Here is a 17834-nt window from a genome sequence, read left to right on the forward strand (position 1 = left end):
TGAACCATTCCATTGTAGATTTTGCTTTATGCTTTGGATCATTGTCTTGTTGGAAGACAAATCTCCGTCCCAGTCTCAGGTCTTCTTCCAGAATGGTCCTGTATTTGGCTCCATCCATCTTCCCATCAATTTTAACCATCTTCCCTGCCCCTGCTGAAGAAAAGCAGGCCCAAACCATGATGCTGCCACCACCATGTTTGACAGTGGGGATAGGGTGTTCAGGGTTATGAGCTGTGTTGCTTTTACGCCAAACATAACGTTTTGCATTGTTGCCAAAAAGTTCGATTTTGGTTTCATCTGACCAGAGCACCTTCTTCCACATGTTTGGTGTGTCTCCCAGGTGGCTAGTGGCAAACTTTAAACGACACTTTTTATGTATATCTTTAAGAAATGGCTTTCTTCTTGCCACTCTTCCATAAATAATCCAGATTTGTGCAGTATACGACTGTTGTCCTATGGACAGAGTCTCCCACCTCAGCTGTAGATCTCTGCAGTTCATCCAGAGTGATCATGGGCCTCTTGGCTGCATCTCTGATCAGTCTTCTCCTTGTATGAGCTGAAAGTTTAGAGGGACGGCCGGGTCTTCGTAGATTTGCAGTGGTCTGATACTCCTTCCATTTCAATATTATCGCTTGCACAGTGCTCCTTGGGATGTTTAAAGCTTGGGAAATCTTTTTGTATCCAAATCCGGCTTTAAACTTCTCCACAACAGTATCTCGGACCTGCCTGGTGTGTTCCTTGTTCTTCATGATGCTCTCTGCGCTTTAAACGGACCTCTGAGACTATCACAGAGCAGGTGCATTTATACGGAGACTTGATAACACACAGGTGGATTCTATTTATCATCATTAGTCATTTAGGTCAACATTGGATCATTCAGAGATCCTTGCTGCACTGAAAGTAAAGGGGCTGAATAATTTTGCACGCCCAATTTTTCTGTTTTTTATTTGTTAAAAAAGTTTGAAATATCCAATAAATTTTGTTCCACTTCATGATTGTGTCCCACTTGTTGTTGATTCTTCACAAAAAATTACAGTTTTATATCTTTATGTTTGAAGCCTGAAATGTGGCAAAAGGTCGAAAAGTTCAAGGGGGCCAAATACTTTCGCAAGGCACTGTATATGCCATTTAGCAGACACTTTTATCCAAAGCGACTTACAGTCATAGCTTTTTTTAACGTATGGGTGGTCCCAGGAATCGAACCCACTATCCTGGCTAATCAAAATAAATACTCTACCAACCGAGTTACAGAGGACCACTATCAAGGCCTAAGACGCTCGCAGATTGAGCAGTGTTTCCCAGCTCCAGTCCTCCAGTACCCCCAACAATACGCATTTTTAATGTAGCCCCCAGACAAGCACACCTGATTCACCTTGTCAACTAATCATCAAGCCCTTGATGAGTCTAATGAGGTGCGTTTGTACGGGGCTACAACAAAAATGTGTACTATTGGGGGTACTTGAGGACCAGAGTTGGGAAACACTGCATTACAGAAACAAACTTATTGTTTACTGAGGTCACATGACAGGTAAGGTCATGGTCACAAAAATAAGAACCTGCTTATAGAAAATCACCAGCAGGGGAGTAAATTAATACCTATGTAACAGAGTATTATTGTATTTATAAGTTCCACACTTCTTACAGGTGGACCCTAATAAGACACATTGATGTAATTGTGAAATGTTGTGACTTGATGAGATTATTGTTGAGTTAGACTACAAAGAGAACGTGGAATGCTGTGTGTGAGATCAATGTGTGTGAAGTCGAAAACAACAGCCAAGTTCAGAAACAATTCTATAGCATTTCACCAACCTGTGAAAGGTCAAAACAAAGGAAGGGATACCTCTTTTCAAACAGGATTTTAGTTAATCTTGTTCTAACACATTTTATACTAAAGCCTCTGCCCGAACGTCCCAACTTTAGGATGCTGGTTTGGGATTTGTACACACACACTGGCACACTCTGCTGCTCATTAAGAATTCAGAATTGTAGATCCCAGGGTCTCCAGAGAAAGAGAGAGCACTGCATAAATCTCTGTGACTCACAAAAGCATGCGGCTGGTGGACTTTTATTACATGACGTCAACCTGTGTGTGTGTGTGTGAGTGTGAGTGTGTGGTGTGAGTGTGTGTGTGCACTCACTCCTTTGTTTGTTATGTGACATAAAACGCACACACACACACACACACACACACACACACACACACACAAAGCACTTTAAATACCACACGCCGCATGTCAATTGAATCCTGTGAGGATGGATTGTAAAACATGTCAACTTCACCTGTACACATAAAAAAAAAACAGGAGATCCTGAGATTATAAAACAAATGCATTACACCAGACAAAGCTGCGGAAACAAAGCACAAAGCAATTGTACCTCAATTCTTGCTTCCTGCAGTCTCTTTCACGCCTGCTCCCGCTCTTCCCCCCTGGCACTCGAGGGCGCCAGACTGCCCTGCATTACGCACTCCTGCCACCATCATTACGCACACCTGCCTTCCCTCGTCACGCACATCAGCGATTCATTGGACTCACCTGGACATAATCATCAGTTTTATTACCTCCCCTATATCTGTCTGTTCCCCAGCTCCATTCCCTGCTTCTGCATTTATTGTTGTCTGCCTTTGTGTTACCCAGTTCTAACGTTGTTTCATGTCCTGTTGCATGTCCGTTCCAAATTAAATGTCAACTCCCCCTACCTGCTTCTCTTCTCCAGTGTCTGTTCCTTACAGAATGCAGAAGCCCTCAAATGAAGCATCTGGGAGTGCTGGTGTTTCGGTTGGTGGTGATGTCGGGTCCGGGGGCTGCCGCCGATGGAACCGGGGGTGCCTTAACTGGATCTTTGGACTTCCATGCCCTAGCCGGCTCAAGATGTTTCCTTGTCCCGGTTGGCTCGGAAGGCGCCCATCCCACTTCAGGCCTCAGCCGGATCGTCAGGTTTTTACGCCCAGCCGGCTCGTCAGGCTGCTACGCCTCAGCCGGATCATCGGGGTCCCATGCCTCAGTGGGATCGACAGGCTTTCACTCCTCAGCCGGATCGTTAGGCTCCTATGCCGCAGCCGGCTCACCAGGATCCCACGTCTCTGCCAGTTCGTCTGGATTTTATGCCCAGCCGGCTTGTCCAGCACCCGTGCCTTGTCAAGCTCGCCCAGGTAGGACGCCGGGTGGCACCACTAGAGGTGGGGGAACTGTCACGCCTGCTCCCGCTCTTCCCCTCTGGCGCTCGAGGGTGCCAGGCTGCCCTGCATTACACACTCTTGCCACCATCATTACGCACACCTGCCTTCCCTCGTCACGCGCATCAGAGATTCATTGGACTCACCTGGACTCAATCATTTGTTTTATTACCTACTCTATATCTGTATGTTCGCCAGCTCTGTTCCCCACTTCTGCATTGATTGTCGACTGTTTTTTGTTACCCAGTTCTGACGCTGTTCCTGTCCTGTTGCATGTTTGTTCCAAAATAAATGTCAACTTCCCGTACCTGCTTCTCTTTTCCAGCGTAGTTCCTTTGTCTTGCCATTCTAAGCAGTGCACGAGACTCACGGTAGCACACAAAAGCCCCACGGCAGGGGTATTGTACGTATGTAACAATCTGTTCCCAGCAGGTGGGAAGATTTTATTAGCGAAAGCATGTCAACTTTATCATTCTAGCTATTATGTGTCCCAGCAATGGTGGAGGCTTTTCTCTCTCTCTCTTTCAGTACTAGTCAGGTCCACTTGTGCAGCCCAGCCATTCTCTCTTTCTTTATTTTTTCTCTCTCTCTCTCTCTCTCCCTCTCTCGCTCTCTTTCATTCTCTCACCCTCTTTCATTCTCCCTCTCGCTCTCTTTCATTCTCTTTCTCTCTTTTTTTCTATTTTTTCTTTCTCTTTCTCTTTCTTTTTCTCTTTCTTTTTCTCTTCCTTTTTCTCTCTTTCTTTCTCTCCCTTTTTCTCTCTCATGGTTTTGATCATTATTTTTAAAGTCTGAGAGCTCTAAACTCTTATATAAATTCAATTAGTAAATGGAGAATACGTCTCGGGAGTGAAGAGCTGGAAGATGGACAAATGATAAGTGAAGTGGTACGATTTTAGATTTCATAAAACAAAATGTGTGAGAAAGTTCTTTAATTCATACAAGAAGTTATGAATGTCACATTAGCAGTGGCGACCCATCACTGAGCTCCACATTTTTTTGCCAAAAAAATTTAACACTTTTTGGGGGGATGAATTTATTATTTTGGCATTAATATGTTTCACATATCAGTTTTCAAACAACGTAAAAAAATAAATAATCATTGAGTTAAGAAATCCTCCATACAAACATGGTCTCTTTTTTGCAGCTCCAAAATGCAGGTGTTTCAGCCTTGTTCAGTGCTTTCTGTGGTTGTGGAGCAGCCAGCGGAGAATACAGAGCGTAGGGGTTGGCAATGTTTTCTAGTTGTGCCGTGATTGGCTCAGTGTTCTGTTACTCATGGGGACACTACGTCACTGCCAAATCTAAGGGTAGAGCTAAAACATTCAAGCACCTTGGGTGCTGCCATAGAGTTACATTAGAAGTGCCCATCCAAGAAAGCTCAAGGTCATTGGCCACAGATAAAATGATGTCAAATCAAGCTATATCTACCGTAGCTTCAATTGGACTGATCATGTCAATATCATACTTTCAAAATCTTAGCTAGCAGTCATCATCATGAATCAAGTCGACAATCTACTGGCAAATCTTTTTTAATCCTTGTCATATGAAGATAAATAATGAAGAGAAATTATAGGTGCTCGTCGGTCACTGGAAATAAATGTTACACATCAAGTAGGAAATCGCAAATTCAACATTGAGCATTGCAAAGCAATCACTAGCCTGCTATTCAGTGGAGTGGGTGTGTGGTCCCAATTCTGGGTTTAAGGGTCTCTTTCCAAGTTTAAAAACATTCAATGTTGGCCATGCTGTCAATCCAGCATGATTTCTCCCGCACTCAAAACAACTGTTAACTCGGAACTGGGAAATCTGACTTCTGTGAGTTACTGTAGCTAAGAAAGTAATACTAATTGTATGTTGTGTAGTAAGCTGTGCCTCACCCTAATACTTTGGTCTATTTTCCCCTCTTAATTTCGCCTACTGTTCTGACTTGGTGGTTCAAATGTAGCCTATATCCTGTTTTAGATTAATGTAATCATTAAATATTGTAAGAGCATTCATTGTCTGCTTGTATGCCTCCTTTATTTATCCTACAATTCTGACTTGGTGTACAGGGAGAATACTGTAAGAACAGCCAATGTTCTGAATTCTGTCGATGCACATTTCAAAAGTGCTGAACAATTAGTTAAAATGACTACGTCCTTCCTAGCTCGCTCATTAATGTCTGAATTGAAATTACGGATTGCCTCTTAACAACTTGTCGTCCCCTTATGCCATAGTTGTACATCTCAATTGTTAGTAGAAACCACATTTGGTTAAGCAAGTCAAATCAAATCAAATTTATTTGACACATACACATGGTTAGCAGATGTTAATGCGAGTGTAGCGAAATGCTTGTGCTTCTAGTTCTGACCATGCAGTAATATCTAACAAGTAATATAAACTAACAATTTCACAACAACTAGCTTATACACACAAGTGTAAAGGAATGAATAAGAATATGTACATAAAAATATATGAATGAGTGATGCCTGAACGGCATAGGCAAGATGCAGTAGATGGTACAGTATATACATATTATTTGTATTTTTTTATTTCACCTTTATTTAACCAGGTAGGCAAGTTGAGAACAAGTTCTCATTTACAACTGCGATCTGGCCAAAATAAAGCAAGCAGTTTGACACATACAACAACACAGAGTTACACATGGTGTAAAACAAACATACAGTCAATAATATAGTAGAAAAATAAGTCTATATACAAAGTGAGAAATGAGGTGAGATTAGGGAGGTAAAGGCAAAAAAGGCCATGGTGGTGAAGTAAATACAATATAGCAAGTAAAACACTGGAATGGTAGATTGGCAGTGGAAGAAAGTGCAAAGTAGAAATAGAAATAATGGTGTGCAAAGGAGCAAAATAAATAAATAAATACAGTAGGGGAAGGGGTAGTTGTTTGGGCTAAATTATAGATGGGCTATGTACAGGTGCAGTAATCTATGAGCTGGTCTGACAGCTGGTGCTTAAAGCTAGTAAGGGAGATAAGTGTTTCCAGTTTTAGAGATTTTTGAAGTTTGTTCCAGTCATTGGCAGCAGAGAACTGGAAGGAGAGGCGGCCGAAGGAGGAATTGGCTTTGGGGGTGACCAGAGAGATATACCGGCTGGAGTGCGTGCTATAGGTGGGTGCTGCTATGGTGACCAGCGAGCTGAGATAAGGGGGAACTTTACCTAGCAGGGTCTTGTAGATGACCTGAAGCCAGTGGGTTTGGCCACGAGTATGAAGCGAGGGCCAGCCAACGAGAGCGTACAGGTCGCAGTGGTGGGTAGTATATGGGGCTTTGGTGACAAAACGGATGGCACTGTGATAGACTGCATCCAATTTATTGAGTAGGGTATTGGAGGCTATTTTGTAAATGACATCGCCGAAGTCGAGGATCGGTAGGATGGTCAGTTTTACGAGGGTATGTTTGGCAGCATGAGTGAAAGATGCTTTGTTGCGAAATAGGAAGCCAATTCTAGATTTAACTTTGGATTGGAGATGTTTGATGTGAGTCTGGAAGGAGAGTTTACAGTCTAACCAGACACCTAGGTATTTGTAGTTGTCCACATATTCTAAGTCAGAACCGTCCAGAGTAGTGATGCTGGACGGGCGGGCAGGTGCAGGCAGCGATCGGTTGAAGATCATGTATTTAAGAGCAGTTGGAGGCCATGGAAGGAGAGTTGTATGGCATTGAAGCTCGTCTGGAGGGTAGTTAACACAGTGTCCAAAGAAGGGCCAGAAGTATACAGAATGGTGTCATCTGCGTAGAGGTGGATCAGAGACTCACCAGCAGCAAGAGCGACATCATTGATGTATACAGAGAAAAGAGCCGGCCCAAGAATTGAACCCTGTGGCATTTAGCTAGCTACCTCTACTAGCTAGCCAGCTAACCAGCTAATGTTAGCTAATTTCACCTAGTTTAGCAATTTTTTCTTTGCAGCTATCCGTGCTGGGCCAGACGTGACGTGTATAGCCGTAACGGACATTTTTGTGACCTTATTTGACCTTTTCTGCTGCTTTTGAGACACGGTTCAATCCCACCTTGGGGCAATACTTGTTGAGTAATTAAAACACTTAACAATCACAATACAGTAACTATTGTCAAATCAAATCAAATGTATTTGTCACATACACATGGTTAGCAGATGTTAATGCGAGTGTAGCGAAATGCTTGTGCTTCTAGTTCCGACCATGCAGTAATAGCTAACAAGTAATTTAACCTAACAATTTCACAACACCTTATACACACAAGTGTAAAGGAATGAATACGAATATGTACATAAAAATATATGAATAAGTGATGCCCGAACGGCATAGGCAAGATGCAGTAGATGGTGTAGAGTACAGTATATACATATGAGATGAGTAAAGTAGGGTATGAAAACATTATATAAAGTGGCATTGTTTAAAGTGGCTAGTGATACACTTAATTACATCAAGATGGCAAGATGCAGTAGATGGTATAGCGTACAGTATATACATATGAGATGAGTAATGTAGGGTATGTAAGCATTATATAAAGTGGCTAGTGATAAATTGATTACATCAATTTTTCCATTATTAAAGTGGCTAGAGTTGAGTCAGTATGTTGGCAGCAGCCACTCAATGTTAGTGATGGCTGTTTAACAGTCAGTGACTCGGGTGGTTGTTGTCCTTGATGACAGCCATATCAGCTATGTTTTTTTAAAGGCAGTAAATGAGGCTGAATTTACTGTTTTGCTGCCAGACAAGTTCAGCTATTCCCTCCTTATTTTTAATCTGTTGTCATCCATTTGGGGCCTGATGAATGCCACCCAGGTTGTGTAGGCTGACTGTTAAATGGGCCAGCGGAAAAAGTGGAAAGCCAAATGAAGTATTTTCTCTAAATAATTCATTTGAGTCTCTGGAAGAATCAAGTAATGGGGAGACTGAAATAAATGGTATCATCATCTGTCTTTATCCTCAGCTTAGTGGAGATATGTAATGAGGATGTGTGTGTGTATGTGTACTGTATGTGTATGTGTATATGTACGTGTGTGTATTTGTGTCTGAATGTGTGTACAGTATACACTGAGTGTAAAAAACAACTGCTCTTTCCATGACATAGACTGACCAGGTGACTCCAGGTGAAAGCTATGATCCCTTGTTGATGTCACCTGTTAAATCCACTTAAATCAGTGTAGATGAAGTGGAGGTGACAGGTTAACCCATAAGAGTCGAAGCACTGTCTGAGCTGGGGGAGGAGTACTACTAAGCTATATGGAATGGTTTTAAGACGGTCATAGCAAGGATAATTTTGCTATTTGATTTTGTATAAAAAAAGTAAAGCAAAATATTTGATGAAACACTGATATTTAGCCCATGAAAACATATTGAATAACAGATTCACTGCATGGAACAACAGATAGTCCACCCAAAGAATTCAGAAGGAAGTTTGTTTTGAAGTGTCTACAATGTAGAAAATAGTAAAAATGAAGAAAAACCCTGGAATGAGTAGGTCAAATCAAATGTATTTGTCACATACAAATGGTTAGCAGGTGTTAATGCAAGTGTAGCGAAATGCTTGTGCTTCTAGTTCCGACCATGCAGTAATATCTAACACGTAATCTACCAATTCCACAACAACTACCTTGTACACACAAGTGTAAAGGAATGAATACGAATATGTACATAAAAATATATAAATGAGTGATGGCCGAACGGCATAGGCAAGATGTAATAGATGGTATGGAGTACAGTATATACATATGAGATGAGTATTGTAGGGTATGAAAACATATAAAGCAGCATTGTTTAAGGTGGCTAGTGATACATTACATCAGGATGGCAAGATGCAGTAGATGGTATGGCGTACAGTATATACATATGAGATGAATAATGTAGGTTATGTAAACATGATCTAATATAAATAATATAAAGTGGCAAGTGATAAATTGATTACATCAATTTTCCCATTATTAAAGTGGGTTGAGTTGAGTCAGTATGTTGGCAGCAGCCACTCAATGTTAGTGATGGCTGTTTAACAGTCTGATGGCCTTGAGATAGAAGCTGTTTTTCAGTCTCTCGGTTCCAGTTTTGATGCACCTGTACTGACCTCGCCTTCTGGATGTTAGCGGGGTGAGGCAGTGGCTCGGGTGGTTGCTGTCCTTGATGATCTTTTTGGCCTTCCTGTGACATCGGGTGATGTAGGTGTCCTGGAGGGCAGGTAGTTTGCACCCGGTGATGCGTTGTGCAGACCTCACTACCCTCTGGAGAGCCTTCCGGTTATGGGCGGAGCAGCTGCCGTACCAGGCGGTGATACAGCCTGACAGGATGCTCTTGATTGTGCATCTGTAAAAGTTTGTGAGTGTTTTTGGTATGAACTCGCACACCGAGTCAGCGTATTCATCAATGTTGTTGTTCGCAGCAATGTGGAACATATCCCAGTCCACGTGATCGAAGCAATCTTGAAACGTGGAATCCGATTGGTCGGACCAGCGTTGAACAGACCTGAGGGCGGGAGCTTCCTGTTTTAGCTTCTGTCTATAGGCTGGGAGCAACAAAATGGAGTCGTGGTCAGCTTTTCCAAAGGGAGAGCGGGGTAGGGCCTTATATGCATCGCGGAAGTTAGAATAACAGTAGTCTAGGGTTTTGCCCGCCCTGGTAGCACAACAAATATGCTGATAGAATTTGGGGAGCCTTGTTAAAATCCCCGGCTACAATAAATGCAGCCTCAGGATATGTGGTTTCCAGTTTACATAGAGTCCAATGAAGTTCTTTCAGGGCCATCGATGTGTCTGCTTGGGGGGGATATATACGACTGTGATTATGATCGAAGAGAATTCTCTTGGTAGATAATGCGGTCGGCATTTGATAGTGAGGAATTCTAAGTCAGGTGAACAAAATGACTTGAGTTCCTGTATGTTGTAATGATCACACCACGTCTCATTAACCATAAGGCATACACCCCCACCCTTCTTCTTACCAGAGAGATGCTTGTTTCTGTTGGCGCGATGAGTGAAGAAACCAGGTGGCTGTACTGACTCAGATAGCGTGTCTCGAGTGAGCCATGTTTCCGTGAAACAAAGAACGTTACAGTCTCGGATGTCTCCCTGGAATGCTACCCTTGCTCGGATTTCGTCTACCTTGTTGTCAAGAGACTGGACATTGGCAAGTAGTAATCTCAGGAGCGGTGCGCGATGTGCCCGTCTACGGAGCCTGACCAGAAGACCGCTCTGTCTGCCCCTTCTTCTACGACGTCGTTGTTTTTGGTCGCCTGCTGGGATCCGATCCATTGGCCTGGGTGGTGGGCCAAACAGAGGATCCGCTTCGGGAAAGTCGTATTTCTGGTCATAATGTTGGTGAGTTGACATTGCTCTTATATCCAATAGTTCCTCCCGACTGTATGTAGTAAAACCTAAGATTACCTGGGGTAGCAATGTAAGAAATAACACATAAAAAAGCTAAATACTGCATAGTTTCCTAGGAACGCGAAGCGAGGCGGCCATCTTTGTCAGCGCCGGAAGTTGTGTCCAAACTTTTGGCTGGAACTGTATATTGTACTTCCATTCATTTTTTTCAACTGGTACCGGGAGACTTTCAGACGAGACCTAAAGCAAAACAACCGACATGTATACTGTCGGTCAAAAATAATACGGTTGGGAGAATGCCAAGAGTGTGCAAAGCTGTCATCAAGGCAAAGGGTGGCTATTTGAAGAATCTCAAATATAAAACATATTTTGATTTGTTTAACACTTTTTTGGTTACTACATGATTCCATATGTGTTCTTTCATAGTTTTGATATCTTCACTAATTGTAAAAATGTGTGTTCTAAAACTTTTGACTGGTAGTGTACAAGATCTTGAGAGTCTCATCTTTCCACAGGAGGGGTCATATTAGTGTGTAGCCCGAACTGCTTCAGACAGAAGTTTCCAAGACGCTTTTGGGGGTCGTAGAGAATAACCGAGAACACCATCGTGCTCGTGAGTTTCATCTTTCCATAGTGGGGTCATAATAGTTTGTAGCGTTCGAACGCTACAGACGATTTTGTTAGAAGACTGATTTTCAGGATGTCTCATTGTCTGACAAACACTGCTCAGGTGGGCTGGGCTGAGAGTGACTGAGGGTTGGGATTAAAGAGCTTATGTTTGGTAAAATATTATTGTTTTGTGACTGCTTTTTATAAAACTACCATGTATGTAAAATGTATGTATATTTAGCAGAAAAGCTGTAAAGAACTACATATATTTGTCCTCTGAAGAGGGGCTAAGAAACCCAAAAAATATAAGTAAAAAAAACCACCGCTCTGTCACCTTTCACCGCAGATGCAGAAGTGCGACATAGGCAGATGCGGTGGATTGAGATACATCCAATGAATGAGGTGTCCCTACAGTCACTGGTTCGATTCCAGGCTGTATCACATCCGGCTGTGATTGGGAGTCCTGTAGGGCGGCGCACAATTGGCCCAGCATCGCCCGGGGTGGGCCGTCATTGTAAATAAGAATTTGTTCTTAACTGACTTGCCTAGTTAAAAAATACAAAAAGGGGATTCTTTTATTATGCTAAATCGATTTCCACGGAAGCGAGGACATCGGCTTTAAAGAAAGATTGTTAAGTCTTGAGACAATTGAGATATGGATTTTGTATGTGTGCCATTCAGAGGGTGAAGACAAGACAAAATAAATTCTTGTCTATATTGAATGTATTATTGAAACATTCACAGTGTAGGTTGGAAAAAGTATGTGAACCCCTAGGCTAATGACTTGTCCAAAAGCTAATTGGAGTCAGGAGTCAGCTAACCCGGAGTAAAATCATTGAGACGAGATTAGAGATGTTGGTTAGAGCTGCCTTGCCCTATAAAAAACACTCACAAAATTTGAGTTTGCTATTCACAAGAAGCATTGCCTGATGTAAACCATGCCTCAAATAAAAGAGATCTCAGAAGACCCAAGATTAAGAATTGTTGACTTGCATAAAGCTGGAAAGGGTATCTCTGAAAGCCTTGATGTTCATCAGTCCATGGTAAGACAAATTGTCGATAAATGGAGAAAGTTCAGCACTGTTGGTCCTTTCCCTAGGAGTGGCCGTCCTGCAAAGATGACTACAAGAGCACAGCGCATAATGCTCAATGAGATTAAGAAGAATCCTAGTGTCAGCTAAAGACTTACAGAAATCTCTAGAACATGCTAAGATCTCTGTTGACGAGTCTACGATATGTAAAACACTAAACAAGACCGGTGTTCATGGGAGGACACCACGAAAGAAGCCACTGCTGTCCAAAAAAAAACATTTCTGCACGTCTGAAGTTTTCAAAAGAGCATCTGGATGTTCCACAGCGCTACTGACAAAATATTCTGTGGACAGATGAAACTAAAGTTCAGTTGTTTGGAAGGAACACACAACACTATGTGAGGAGAAAAAAAGGCACAGCACGTCAAAACCTCATCCCAACTGTAAAGTATGGTGAAGGGAGCATCATGGTTTGAATTTGCTTTTCTGCCTCAGGGCCTGGACAGCTTGCTATCATCGACAGAAAAATGAATTCCCAAGTTTATCAAGACATTTTGTAGGAGAATGTAAGGCTATATGTCCACCAATTGAAGTTCAACAGAAGTTGGGTGATGCAACAGGACAATAACCCAAAACACAGAAGTAAATCAACAACAAAATGGCTTCAACAGAAAAAAATACACCTTCTGGAGTGGCCCAGTCAGAATCCTGACCTCAACCCGATTGACATGCTGTGGCATGACCTCAAGAGAGCAGTTCACAGCAGACATCCCAAGAATATTGCTGAACTGAAACAGTTTTGTAAAGAGGAATGGTACAAAATTCCTCCTGACCGTTGTGCAGGTCTGATCAGCAACTTCAGAAAACGTTTGGAGGAGGTTATTACTGCCAAAGGAGGGTCAACCAGTTTTTAAATCCAAGGGTTGAAATACTTTTTCCACCCTGCACTGTGAATGTTTACACGGTGTGTTCAATAAAGACATGAAAACCTATAATTGTTTGTGTGTTATTAGTTTAAGCAGACTGTGTTTGTCTATTGTTGTGACTTAGATGAAGATCAGATCTAATTGTATGACCAATTTATGCAGTCCAGGTAATTCCAAAGGGTTCACATACTTTTTCTTGCCACTGTAAGTGCCTTTGAACGGGGTATGGTTGTAGGTGCCAGGCACACCGGTTTGTGTCAAGAACCTCAACACTGCTGGGTTTTTCATGCTCAACTGTTTCCCGTGTGTATCAAGAATGGTCCACCACCCAAAGACATCCAGCCAACTTGACACAACTGTGGGAAGCATTGGAGTCAACATGGGCCAGCATCTCTGTCGAACGCTTTCGACACCTTATAGAGTCCATGCCCCATCATATTGTTCTGGGGGTGCAACTCAATATTCTTCATTAATGTTTGGTATACTCAGTGTATATGCATGCATTCATCTTAGTATCAAAGCCCCAGTAAATAAAGAGAAACTACAAAGAATAAAAGTACAACTCTAATATACTCTAGTCTATTGTCTAGAGAAAACCTCTTTGTGATTTCCTACATTAAGGGACCTGATCACCCACTGCTCCAGTGGAGGCAGTCTGTCTCTAATCACTCTGGGGTAATTGGAATTTTCTGAGGTTGGTCGTGCTGCTTGGATAAACCTGTATTAATCCAAGAGGCGTTGAAGTTGAAAATAGTCTGTTCTCCCTTGCACTCTGAGAGAATGAAATGCCTTGCATTAAACTCGTTATTCTAAAAAATAATTTGAAAATGACAAAATGAACAAAAATATGATATTATATGGCCTGAAGCAGGTCTAAAATGAGAACAATTGGGATTCTCTTTTTCAATTGAATTTGGGGATAAAAAGGTATACAGTGGCAATAAGGGGCAAAGTATATTTGGGGACTACAATAGAAGCAGTCAGGGGATGAAAAGGAATGTGGGAGGGAGACATACAAGAGAGAAAGAACGAGGTGAGAGAGTGAATCACCTTAGTCTAGTGAGGTGCAGCTGGAGATGAAAATGTGAGGTGGAGGAGACAGGCTGTGAGCATACAGTATATGTGAGCGATGACTGGAGATTGCAGATGTGACTGGAGGCGAGAGAAATGTCTTGATCATCACATCAAAATCCCCGGGCTCCACCGAGATCCCTCTGTCTAGCTTCTCTTCTTGCTTTGGTCAATGGTTTGATCGAATATATTAAACCATACATTTCCCTAGCTGATTTTACTGTTGAAAAATCTACTGTTCTGAAACATACACTGAAGTCATATTGTGTCATCTTTGATCGTTTTTAACGTATATTGCTGCATTAATGATGTGGCAAAATGTACAGTGTGTAATGATGTGCGCTGAGAGTCAGGAAGCAAGTTCAAGGAGTGAGTGTTTTAATAAATAAACAAGAGGAAACACAAGCAACGCACAGACATGACATTGGAAGGGAAACAATGTCGCCTGGGGAAGGAACCAATGGCAGTGACATATATAGGGAAGGTAATCAAGTAGGTGATAAGTCCAGGTGAGTGTCATAATACGCGTAACGATGGTGACAGGTGTGCGCCATAACGAGCAACCTGGTGATCTAGAGGCTGGAGAGGGAGCACACATGACAGTACCCCCTCCACGACACTCGCCACCAGCCGCAGGACGCCGACAAAGATGACGATCCCGGGGATCAGGAGCGGACCGGTCATTTCTGCTAAGGCGTGGGAACCTGTCGATCCAGCTGAGGCACGGGAGCATGGCGACCTAGAGTGCCGGAGAGAGAGCATACGTGACAGTACCCCATCCCCGGCGCGTTCAGCTCCAGACTCAGGACGCCAACCACAGGGACGATCCCGGGGATCAGGTGCGGACTGAAATAAACAAGAGGAAACAAGCAACGCACAGACATGACATTGGAACAGAAACAGTGACGCATGGGGAAGGAACCAAAGGGGGTGACATATATAAGGCAGGCAATCAAGGAGGTGATGGAGTCCAGGTGAGTGTCATAATACGCGTAACGATGGTAATACGGTGTGCAGCACAATGAGCAGCCTGGTGACCTAGAAGCCAGAGAGGGAGCACACGTGACACAGTGTCCATATTAGGACATCTGAGATTGAAGCAAGAGTCCTGCTGAGACTAAGGTTGTAATAATATGGACACTGTGTGTATGTGTTTTTAATGAGCGTATAAATTATATAAATCAAGAAGGGTCATGGCGATGTTAGCTACAATTTGAACACAGCCCTTAGCCGTTGTATACTGGCCATGTATACAACGGGTGGAACTAATCCTGAATGCTGATTGGGTGAGAGAGTGAACGATAGCATTGTTAGCTAGAATTTGAACACAGCCCTTTGCCGTGGTATATTAGCCATTTATACATCATCCTGAATGCTGATTGGTTAAAAGCTCATTTCAGCTGTTGTCTATTCCACAAGTTACCACTGGTTAAATCTATGACATTTAAATGCCTATTTACTCTGTTCTATCTGACTGCACAATCCACTATCTCATCAGCCCCGGCAGGGAAGTTATAAACTTGATCGCCACTACGAAAAGCATTTAGACATTATCTCACAATACTTTAAGACTAACATTTAGTTTTCAACAGCGGAGATTTGAATAAACCTTACTGTCTATTTCTCCGACATTTGCAACATTGTTTCAATATTCAAATTCGATCTCCAACTGTCCCATAATAATGAACGTGTAGGGGTCGGGAGTCGGGACAAGAGAAAGAGGCAGGCAGCGTTTCTCTGCCAGTCAAAATCATGAATGAGCTGACATCATTTTTATGGATATATACAAAGAAATGTCAATTGAAAAAAGGTCAAATGAAACGAAGTGCAGCTAGTTTGCAGTCTTTCCAGCTTCAGTTTGAAGTGATTGTGTTACTGTAGCTGTATTGTTGGCTAGCTCCTCTGAACAACAGTGTCCTGACGAGAGAGCACATTGTCTATGCCAGGCGAAATCGTGCCTCATTAGCTCATTGTAATGGATGTATCCAAATAAATGTCACTAGAAAACAGCTTAAATAAATGCAGCTACTGTTGTTATTCTGTCTGCACTGTTTGACGTGACTAAGTTAGCCGTAGTTTGCTAGCAAGCAAGGGATAAGAATGTTGCCAGCAGTAAGGAAATGGAGCATTTAGACTGAACAACTGAGTCGCGTCCATAGATACAGAACAAAAAGAACGAACGACTGGTTTGCGTCTCTAGCAACCCTAGATTTGTGTTGGGACTATATCTTGTGGAATTATGAAATACGAATAAATTCATTAAAATAATGATTTTAATGAAAATATGTCGATCTTTATTTGAATATGTTGGTAACCCGTTGTAGAAAAGTGATAATGCCAGAGAAGCTGGTGTTTGTTGGATATATTGGCATGGTTTGCCGGCCCTCGACTTGGTCTCGGGCCTAACAAAACCCGTGCTAATATATCCAACAAACACCAGCTTCTCTGGCATTATCACTTAACCTCTTACATCTAGACGTTCCGCTAGCGGAACACCTGCTCCAATATCCAATGATAGGCATGGCGCGAATTACAAATTCCTCAAAAATGCAAAAACTTCAATTTTTCAAACATATGACTATTTCACAGCATTTTAAAGACAAGACTCTCCTTTATCTAACCACACTGTCCGATTTCAAAAAGGCTTTACAGCGAAAGCAAAACATTAGATTATGTCAGCAGAGTACCAAGCCAGAAATAATCAGACACCCATTTTTCAAGCTAGCATATAATGTCACAAAAACCCAGAAGACAGCTAAATGCAACACTAACCTTTGATGATCATCAGATGACACACCTAGGACATTATGTTATACAATACATGCATGTTTTGTTCAATCAAGTTCATATTTATATCAAAAAACAGCTTTTTACATTAGCATGTGACGTTCAGAACTAGCATACCCCCCGCAAACTTCCGGGGAATTCGCTAACATTTTACTAAATTACTCACGATAAACATTCACAAAAAGCATAACAATTATTTTAAGAATTATAGATACAGACCTCCTCTATGCACTCGATATGTCCGATTTTAAAATAGCTTTTTGGTGAAAGCACATTTTGCAATATTCTAAGTACATAGCCCATCCATCACGGGCTAGCTATTTAGACATCTGGCAAGTTTAGCACTCACCAATATAAGATTTACTATTATAAAAGTTTGATTACCTTTTGTTGTCTTCGTCAGAATGCACTCCCAGGACTGCCACTTCAATAACAAATGTTGGGTTGGTCCAAAATAATCCATCATTATATCCGAATAGCGACATACTTCGAAGCATGTCAACCCGCTGTTTAAAATCAATTTTTATGCCATATTTCTCATAGAAAAGCGATAATATTCCGACCGGGAATCTCCTTTTCGGCAGAGGAAAAAAAAATCACAAAGACGGGGGCGGCCAGGTCACGCGCCTAAGCCCACAGTCCCTTGATCGGCCACTTGAGAAAGGCGATAATGTGTTTCAGCCTGGGGCTGGGATGACGACATTCAGGTTTTTCCCGGGCTCTGAGCGCCTATGGACGACGTAGAAAGTGTCACGTTAGAGCAGAGATCCTTTGTAAAAGATAGAGATGGCAAAGAAGTTCCAGAAATGGTCAGACAGGCCACTTCCTGTAAAGGAATCTCTCAGGTTTTGACCTGCCATTTGAGTTCTGTTATACTCACAGACATCATTCAAACAGTTTTAGAAACTTTAGGGCGTTTTCTATCCA

This window comes from Salmo salar, chromosome 08, assembly GCF_965601325.2.
Source record: "Salmo salar chromosome 08, fSalSal1, whole genome shotgun sequence".
Classification (NCBI taxonomy): Eukaryota; Metazoa; Chordata; class Actinopteri; order Salmoniformes; family Salmonidae; genus Salmo; species Salmo salar.